Source organism: Ursus maritimus, unplaced genomic scaffold, assembly GCF_017311325.1.
Source record: "Ursus maritimus isolate PB19 unplaced genomic scaffold, ASM1731132v1 scaffold_33, whole genome shotgun sequence".
NCBI lineage: Eukaryota > Metazoa > Chordata > Mammalia > Carnivora > Ursidae > Ursus > Ursus maritimus.
The window spans coordinates 29,528,947-29,538,147 of record NW_024425897.1 but is presented as its reverse complement, the minus strand read 5'-3'; positions in this window follow the sequence as shown (position 1 = coordinate 29,538,147).

The window sequence follows — 9,201 nt, the reverse complement described above, 5'->3', positions numbered from 1 at the left end:
TGGCTGCCACGACCAAGTCCCATGGACATTTATAGTCATCCAGTCCTGGCGGCTGGAGGTCCGAGATCGGGTGTGGGCGGCTTGTTCTCTCCTGAGGCTGCGCTCCTTGGCGCGTAGATGGCCGTGTGCTCCGCGTGTCCTCATGTGGTCGCCCCTCTGTGTGTGCCTGTGTCTAATCTTTCCTTACAAGGTCATGTTGGATGAGGGCCCACCCTGATGATCTCATCTGAGAAGATGGTCTGCAAAGACCCTGCCTCCAAATAAGGTCACATATGAGGTCCCAGAGGTAGGACTCCATCAGGTTTTTTGGGGACACAGTGCAGCCCATCACACTCCCACCCTCCTTGCTCTTCTGAGATGTGACTGTGGCCGCCTCCCATTGGGAGGTGGGGGCCACATCGTCTCCCTTGGAATGTGCATGGATCCCTGATGTCAGTGGGATGGTGTCCCATGACATTTGGGGCTTAAATCATGCAGGTGATGCTTCTCTCCGAGACCCTCGGCTCTGGAACCCATTTCCACGCTACGAGGAAGCCCAAGCAGCCATGGAGAGGCCACGTGGTGGCGGCCTGGGGCCCCTGAGGGAGCCGGCACCAACCGGCCAGCCCTGTGTATGGACGCCCGGCCCCACTCAAGCTGCCCCGGCTGGTGCCTTGGAGGAGAGATGACCTCTTCCTACCAGCCGCCCAGACGCAGATCTGTGAACAAAATGAATGACATTGCTGCTCTGAGCCATGAGGTGGGCTGTTGTGCAGCCGTGGAGGGGCTGCTGCAGCCCTGAGTACCAGACGCCAAGCCCCCCACGGGGGACTCGGCCTGGAGTGCGGGGAGGAGCTGGGGCCTAGGGGGACAGGGAGGCTGGAGGGCATCTCCTCGTCGTCGTTCCGAATGAGCACAGCACCGCAGTCTGGGGCCGCCGGCTGCGCATGGGTGTCGGTGAGGGGCGGCTGTGAGAGCCTCCTCGCGGTCTGGACCCGTAGCCCAGCGGGTCCCCGGCCCTGTGTGGGACCCACGCTCCGCAGCATCACCCCGCAGCAGAGAGAAGCCCTCTCCCTGCCTGCTCAGCTTCCGGAACCGGGCCTGCTTCTTGGAATGGACCTCCCACCCTCTGCGGTTTCGGGGCGGGGAAAGCCTTGGCCACAGTGAACTCTATTTCTACCATAACTGAGAGCAGCTCAGCTCAGACTGGATCCGGCCCAAAAAGGCTCACGTAACTGCCAGTTCAGACAGACAGAACTGCAGGCTCGGCTTTCTCCGGGCGCTGCCCGGAGTCTTCTCTCTCCAACCCCCGGCCCTGCCCTCTCTTGGGTTGGCTCCCTCCGCAGGCAGGAGGCGGCCCCTGAAAGCCTCTCAACGGGGGCTGCGCGGAGGTTCCAGGATCACACCTGACTTTGCCTGGCTGGGCCATGTCCCCTGCCCTGGCCGTCCCTGGGCCCACCCTGGGAGCAGAGAAGGGGTCGCAGAGAGCTGGGGCCACCCCCCCCCCCGAAGAAAGCTGGCCGCTGTCACGGCAGAGGGACCCTCACTGGGTTCTCATCGGACAAAAGGAGCAGGTGTCTATTACACAAGGGACAAGGTCAGAAGCACGACTGAGGACTCGCTGGAAACAAGGGGAGGATGAGTTTCCCGAGCGGAGAGATGGCCACTGCTGTGACCCGGGTCCGGAAGCTGCAGCGGGCCTCCGCTCGCCGACACCAGGGGTGGGAGGAGCCTGCTCTCGCCTCTCCGCACCCGGTTCTCCTCCTTCTTGATGCCTCCTGAGCACAGTGTCCCCAGGGCAGCCCGGGGCTCCCTCTGCCTTCGTCCCTCTGCCAGCCAAGGACCAGCAGAGGTCAGGAGTCGCAAGGAGATGGCGATTCTCCTTCCCAGGCTCCAGGGCTGCCTGGCTGAGCCGGCCCGAGAGCGTAGGCATTCAGACCAGGCGAGCATCCTGGTTGCTTAACTATGGGCTTCATTAAAAGAGAAGATCAATAGCCAGGATAATAAAAGCTCACAGATAATGGGAACAATTAAACCGCTTTGTCCCAGGTGACGCGGACGATGTCCTCGCCGATGAATCCTTCCCTGAGGCCAGCTTCCTGGCTCCGCCATGCGGGCAGTTTGGGTTGAATTAAAAATGACCGTGTATCTGGTACAGTGTCCAGACCACAGACAGAAGCTTCGCTCGACTGGTGATGGCTCCGATCTGGGGTGAGTCCCCTGCTTTGGGACCTCTCCCCACGGAGGGAACCACGGAGAACCAGTGTGTCTTGCCAGCATCTGAGTGGGCTGTCTGCCCGTGTCTCCCTCCTTCCTCCTTTCAACAGACACCTGCATCTGGAGACGCGGTGGTGGGCGGGCTGTACGTTTGGATTTCGGGGGGGGGCTTCCAATCCAGCAGGAAGCAAGAGTCACGGGATTACATTTCTATTAACTTTGTAAGAGACGCAGACCTGGGGTGACGGTGCGAAGGGGACTGCTTTCTGGCTTGTCTGTGTCCAGGTGGGACCCTCTCAGGCCAGCCGTGGCTTGAGCGAGATCTCTGATGGGGGGGGCTCTGCCCCACAACGTCCGGCTTCCGTGGTTGGATGTGTCTTCTCCCTCCACACCTGTGTGGTCCTAAGGATGGCTTCCCACCTGGGAAGGGAGGACATCTGACCCCGCCAGCTGGGCATCACCCTCATCACAGCTGATTGGCCAGGATGTGTCACATGGCCACAACTTGCTGCAAGGCATGCTGGGGAATGTAGTCTTCACCTGGCAGCCATGGACCCTTGGGTTCCGCCGCCAGATGGGAGACTGAGAGGGGCAGTTTGGAGGAGGGACAGCCACCGAGACCAAGCCTTATGGAGTGTGAGTCTGGGGGCTTGGCATGGGGGAAGCCGGGGAGACAAGAAAGTCAAGGTGTGAGTTGGAAAGAGGGGCTTGGTGAGACCCAAGGCTCTGGTTTCCATCCTGAGGCTTACCCGCCATTTCCCCAAAGTCAGATTTCATGAGGTAGTACATACTGCTTCTAAGAAGCGAGTTCTGGTTGGTTACCACCGCTTACCACCAAGAGCCTGGACAGACGTGGGGCCAGGGAGTCAGCATGGAGCTGAGACCCCACTCTCCCCACTCACGACCCCCAGAGATGCACTTCTGCCACCCCTGCCCTGGCCCCACATGTCAGAGCAGCCCAGGCAGGTTTGCGGGGGCTTCTTGCTGGCCGGGGCCCGGCTGATGTTCAAATGTGCTGTGGTCCCCTCGAGATGGCGCTCACCTGTGACCTTCCTCTGCACCAGCCAGGCCCCTCGCAGCTCCCCTGTCAGCTGTCTCCAACTTTCAGAACAATTTCTGTTCTTCCAGAATCCCCAGGGTCTCTCCTGCATGAGGGAAGCACTTGGCAAAGGCTCTTCTTTCCTTCTTTCTTTCTTTTTTTGGTTTGTGTTTTTTAAAAGACTGAAGGCAAGCTGTCATGTGTCACAGCAACATATGAAAGGAAGTGCATATTTTCCACACACAGTTGCTCCCAGTCTCAGGCCCCAGGAATGCAAAGTTTTAGAAAGTAAACACCAGTGGATCACAGTCGGAACGTTGCAGATGGCGGGGCTGCACCGGCTCCCTCGGAAGTCGGAACATTCCCTGCCAAACAGAAGCTGCGTGAGTCACTCTCCACGGCGGCTGGGAGGCTCCTGCTTCTCTCCTTCTCGGCTCCAAATGTTTCCCCAAGAGTCCGACGAAAGGAGGGAAGGGCCAGAGACTCAAGTCACCAGCATGTCTGCTTGTGAGCGTGAAGTAGGGGTGCAGGCGGGTGCTCGTGCCAGGCCCCCTCAGCCCTGCTTGAAGGGGGTGAGGTTGCGGGGGGCGGGCCACGCGGCGCTCTGAGCGTTGGGCAGTGTTGGCTCCAGGCGGCCCAGAAGGGAGGGCGGGGGGCTCCATCTGCATTTAGATATGTGGGGAGACAGACCGCGGGATGCGACTCTGTTTTCACGTAGCAATTGCATGGTGGAGACCCTTGACACTAGCCACCGTTTCCAAAGCTACGTTTCGCTGTCATAGAAGACTGAGAAAATTTGTGAGAGACACAGTGTTGGCTGTCCACGTCGGGGAGGGTCGCCAGCGGTATTGCTAATTGGGAGTTGGGTTTGGGGCGCGGAGGGGGAGGAAGGGGGGGCTCTTGGCAGGATCTCGAGGCCAGACCTCAGGGGCTCCTTCAGGACAGGCCTGGCCCCACACCGCCCTCGGGGGTCTGTTCCCAAGCACATGCACGTGTCACGTAGGGTCACATGCTGACTTAACGAGATAAATCTGAAGTTTTATCACAGCAGAGAAGGAAAAACATTGTGGAACCAGTCTGTAACGTTCATGGTGCTTTGGCCCCGAGTGCTGGAAAATCCACAAACCGGCAGGCAGAGGAAGGTTGTGCTGGAAGGGTCTGCACCGTGTGGGGCAGGAGGGGCTCAGGGACGCTGTGGACTGTCCGGGGCGGGAGGGGCTCAGGGGCGCCACGGGGCATCCAGGGCAGGAGGGGATCAGGGGTGCTGTGGGGCGTCCGGGGCAGGAGGGACCTCCACCCCCAGGGTCTGGTGCCCCGGCACTTAGCTCTGCGGCTTCCTGCGGCACACCCTCCCACCACACGTGCTCCAGCACCTGTCACTGGACTGCCTCACACTTGTGCCCAGTCCCCCGTCCAGAACAGAAATCTCGAGGCAGACACTGGCCACGCTGGGTCAGCTGGTGTGGATGATTGTGGATGTGGAAGTCGCTGGCGTTTCCCAAGAGGGCAGGGCCCCAAAGGAGGAGGGTAGTGTGCCGTGCGCGGACCCCACATCCCATTCTCGCGCAGTCCCTCCCCCTGCGTCTGTGTCCCTGGTTCCCGGGAACCGGCAGCGGTGCCCCCATGATTGTCCAGTGACTGTCCTTTGCTGCTGCTCTGCACCTCCCCCATCCCGTGACTCTGAGCTGCGGGGTCGCTGTGCCCCAGCCGGGACAGTGGGAGCTCATGTCCCCCTGGACGTGCGACCCCTCCAGACATAAGCAGAACTCTGTTGACAGCCCCCGCCGGGGCCCCTATGGACGGGAGCTTGGCTGACACAGAGCTAGCCTGGAGGGCTGCTCTGAGACAGACTCTCGGTCCCTGGGCTGCTTTGGAGCCCTGATCAAGCCGTGCCTGGACCCCACCTGCCCCTCACTCCCCAGTTACAAGAGCTAACAAATCCCGTTTATTCTGCTCAAGGCCCTTCATATTGGGTTTTCTGTTATTTGCCACAGATAAAGTCCTGACCAACAAGTATTGACTTAGGGCATTATATCAGCAAATGAAAAATATGCCTGCTCTGGGGATAGATAAAACTACGAAATCTCAGAGACTTAATCAGAAAACATTTACTTTCAGCATTAAAATCTCATGCCACTAGTCAGTGTAGGTCGTCAGGGGCTGGCTGGCAGGTGCAGGCTCAACCCAGGCCCTTCTGAGTCCTGCGGCTCTGTCCCTCCTCCAAGCCCTGAGATCCTCTCCACTCAGCCGGGGTTGGAGACAGAGCTGGGACAGACTGGGGATCAGGTCTGGGCCTGGAAGGGAAGCCCATCATTTCTGCTCCCACGCCATTGGTCAGAACTCGGTCACATGGCTACACCTTGCTGCTGGGGAGTCTGGGAAACGTAGTCCAGCTGTGTGTCCAGGTGGAAGACGGGAGAAGGTGGGTTCTGCAGAGCTCTGCAGCTGACCAGCGCACGGCGTGGGTTCGCTTCTTGCCAGATGCTGGGCTGATGCTCAGAGCCAGACCACAAGCCCTGCCCCTTCTTCACCCTGGATGTGAGCTGGCTGAGCCCCAGGCTCCTGACCACACAGCCCTAATCATGCAGCATTCCACACCTGGGAGGCTTATCAGGTGGATGGGAGCAAGCGACAGGTTCTGGGAACATCTGGTCATGCTTTCGCGGAGACATTCAAGACATGGCAAAGGGAAGCTGTCCCACCAGGGAGCTAACAGGTCACGTATTTCCAAGTGTGGCGTTGGAGCAGCCCGTGTGTGCCGTCCGGGATGTTCGTGGCTGTCTGGGGGCCCCGGGGGGGGGGGAGACAAGTTTAGCGATGGAGCCTGGGCTGCTCCCTGATCCCGTTCAGGATTACCGTCTAATCACTGCTTGTCAAGCAGGGCCGCAGACCCAGGGGAGGACCGTCTCTCTCGGGGGAAGCCAGACTTAACGCCGTTTGCCGCAATCCTGCCTCCTTCTCCAGGCGTAGACGGTGTGGAAGGGGAACACGGGCCCTGAAGCCCCAAACCTGCTTTAGACTCACATTCTTCTCCCATTTATTAGTTTTTTCTCTTCCTGCCTCACATCCTTCTTCCCTCCTGCACTGGGGGGGGGGGCGGTGGGGGTGAGGCTGGGAAGGAAGCATTTAGACCCACAGCATGGGAAATGCTGCACGTGGGAATACGGGCAGGAAGAGAGGAGATATACATTCACCCACTTGACAAACGGTTCAGGAAGGAACACGCGGCATTTGTCCAATCAATACTCCTGATCCCCTCCAGCATCTCTCGTGCCAGGAGACGAGAGCGTAGTGCTGGGGCCCTGGGGAGAAGCAAGGACGAGGGAGGAAGGAAAGAGGGAGCAGCCATGCAGGGGTCCCTGCAGGATCAGGGGAAGGATGGGGACTCAGGCATGGCAGGAAGCTAGGGGGCTGGGGGGTCTGGGTTACGGTGTGGCAAGAGGAGCCGTGCACAGAGAGACAGTACACTTGGGCTCTTTTCACTCCTGTTTCTATCTGCAGGGTCTGCAGGTTGGTCAGTCTTCGGGAGTCAGTTTTACCTATGAAATCACTGCATTCTCCGCCTTGTTCATCCAATGGGGCGATCTAGACCTGAAAGGAGATCCCGGTGGAGGTCCTTGTTCTGCACACGTGTGCGTCAGAGCCCTCGTCGCAGCCAGTGTGGGGACTGTGGGAAGCAGGCCAAATTCTCTCTCTCATATTTTCACCCTTAGATTTTCATGCCCATTTTGCAGATGAGAAGATCTGGCACTTGTCCAAGATCACACAGCTAGTGAGTGAGGGCTGGGACCAGCACTTCCGAAGCAACGGGAAAAGCCGAAGCCATCTGGAGAGGGTATCTTGTCACTTGAGCTGAGGGAAGAGAGTGGTCAGGCGGAGCTCTCTGGCAGAGGGGGCAGGAGGTGGAACGGGGCACGGATGTCTCGCCACACCCCACCCTCAGGAGTCTGCAGGGGTTTGGAGGACTCACTTACCCACGCTGTGGTGCAGGAGTCTCGGGTCTTTGCATGACTCCCTGGGGCAGAGGGGCCGGGATGGTTCCACGGGCAGTGCCTCATGCCTGCCTCTAGGGCCATGTCGGGGGGTCTGGCCTTAACTCTCAAGGAACAGGTGCCCTTTGTAGTCTGTCCCCAGAGGGGCGTGGCTGTGCCTGGATGGGTGAGATGGGCACGGGGGAGAGCACGCTCATCACAGTGCCCAGGAACCCCAACCAGAGGACCCGGCGTAGAGCTGGTGGGCTGGGGGCAGGGCAGAACCTCACCTGAGTGTCCCCCTCCCACTCGTGCCGAGGAGACAGCTCGGTCGACAGTGTTACCTCATGGAGGTAGGTGCCCTAAGCTTTCTTGGAGAAGGAAATTGAAGCTGAGAGGGTACAGTGACCTCTGAGCCCTGCAGAGGCCAGGCAGGGCTGGGACATTTCCAGAAACATCTTCCAGGAAAGGAAATGAATATGAATATGCCGAGACTATTTCGATTATAAGTGACAGAAACCCAACTGAAAACGGCAAAAAGAGCAGATTCATTGGTCATGAAGCTGGATTCAGGCACAACTGGGTTCAGGGGTTCACGTGCTTCCTAGGGTCCCTCCCTCTGCCTTCCCTCTGCTGAGCTCTTCTTTCTCAGCTGGGCCTCAACTGCCAGTGAAGGTGATTCCCATCAGCTCCTCACCCATATCCCACCAGGTGTGCAAGCCTCGTGGGAAAAGAGCACCATTTGCCGGTCTGCCACAAAACAGAAGTCGAAGACTTGAGTTTCATTGTTCTGTCTTGGGCCATGTGTCCAACTCCAAACCAATCCTTGGACCAGAGGCATGGGATATGCTAACTGGCCAGATGAGTCATGGACCATTTTGAACCTGGGAGTGGGGCTCCCTCACATCAATCGATGGATTTAGAATAGGTGGCTCCTCAAAGAAATCTCAGAGAACAGTTGTATGAGGAGGAGAAATGGATGCCGGCCCAGCCGAGTAACAGGCAGCTGTCATAGAAACAAATGGCACGAGCATCCTTCCACAGCTAGCTGTGAGCCAGGGCTGCTCTGCACGAGCTCGTCTCACCAACACAACTTCTTCAGGTCTGTGCAAGGGGGGCGTTCTTCACACAGGTTTCCAAGCTCATCTCCACTCACTGCCATTTTCACCAGCTCTGACCCAGTTGCACTCACTTGTACATGTAGAGGCCAACAACACTTGGATGCAGTGAGAGAGCTCCCGTACGGGTCAGAGTTAAAGAAATGAATCCGAAGAAAGAGAGAGAATCTTTGTGTGTGTATCTACATACGTGTAGGTGCAGTGATGGAGGTGACGATGGTGATGGTGATGGTGGTGATGGAGGTGATGATGGTGATGATAGTGATGATGATGCTGATGGTGATGATGGTGGTGATGGAGGTGATGATAGTGATGATGTTGGTGATGGTGATGATGGTGGTGATGATGATGGTGGTGATGGAGGGTATGATGGTGATGATGATGGTGATGGTGATGATGGTGATGGAGGTGATGATGGTGATGATGGTGATGGTGGTGATGATGGTGATGATGGTGATGGAGGTGATGATGGTGATGATGATGGTGATGATGGTGATGGTGATGATGATGGTGATGGCGGTGATGATGTTGATGGTGATGATGGTGATGGTGATAATGATTGTGATGGTGATGATGATGATGATGATGATGGTGATGGTGGTGATGATGGTGATGATGATGGTGATGATGGTGGTGATGGTGGTGATGATGGTGATGATGATGGTGGTGATGATGGTGATGGTGGTGATGACGGTGATGATGGTACGATGGTGGTGATGGTACGATGGTGGTGATGGTGGTGATGGTGGTGATGATGATGGTGGTGGTGATGATGGTGATGGTGATGATGGTGATGATGATGGTGGTGATGATGATGATGATGATGGTGGTGATGATGGTGATGATGGTGGTGATGGTGGTGATGGTGGTGGTGATG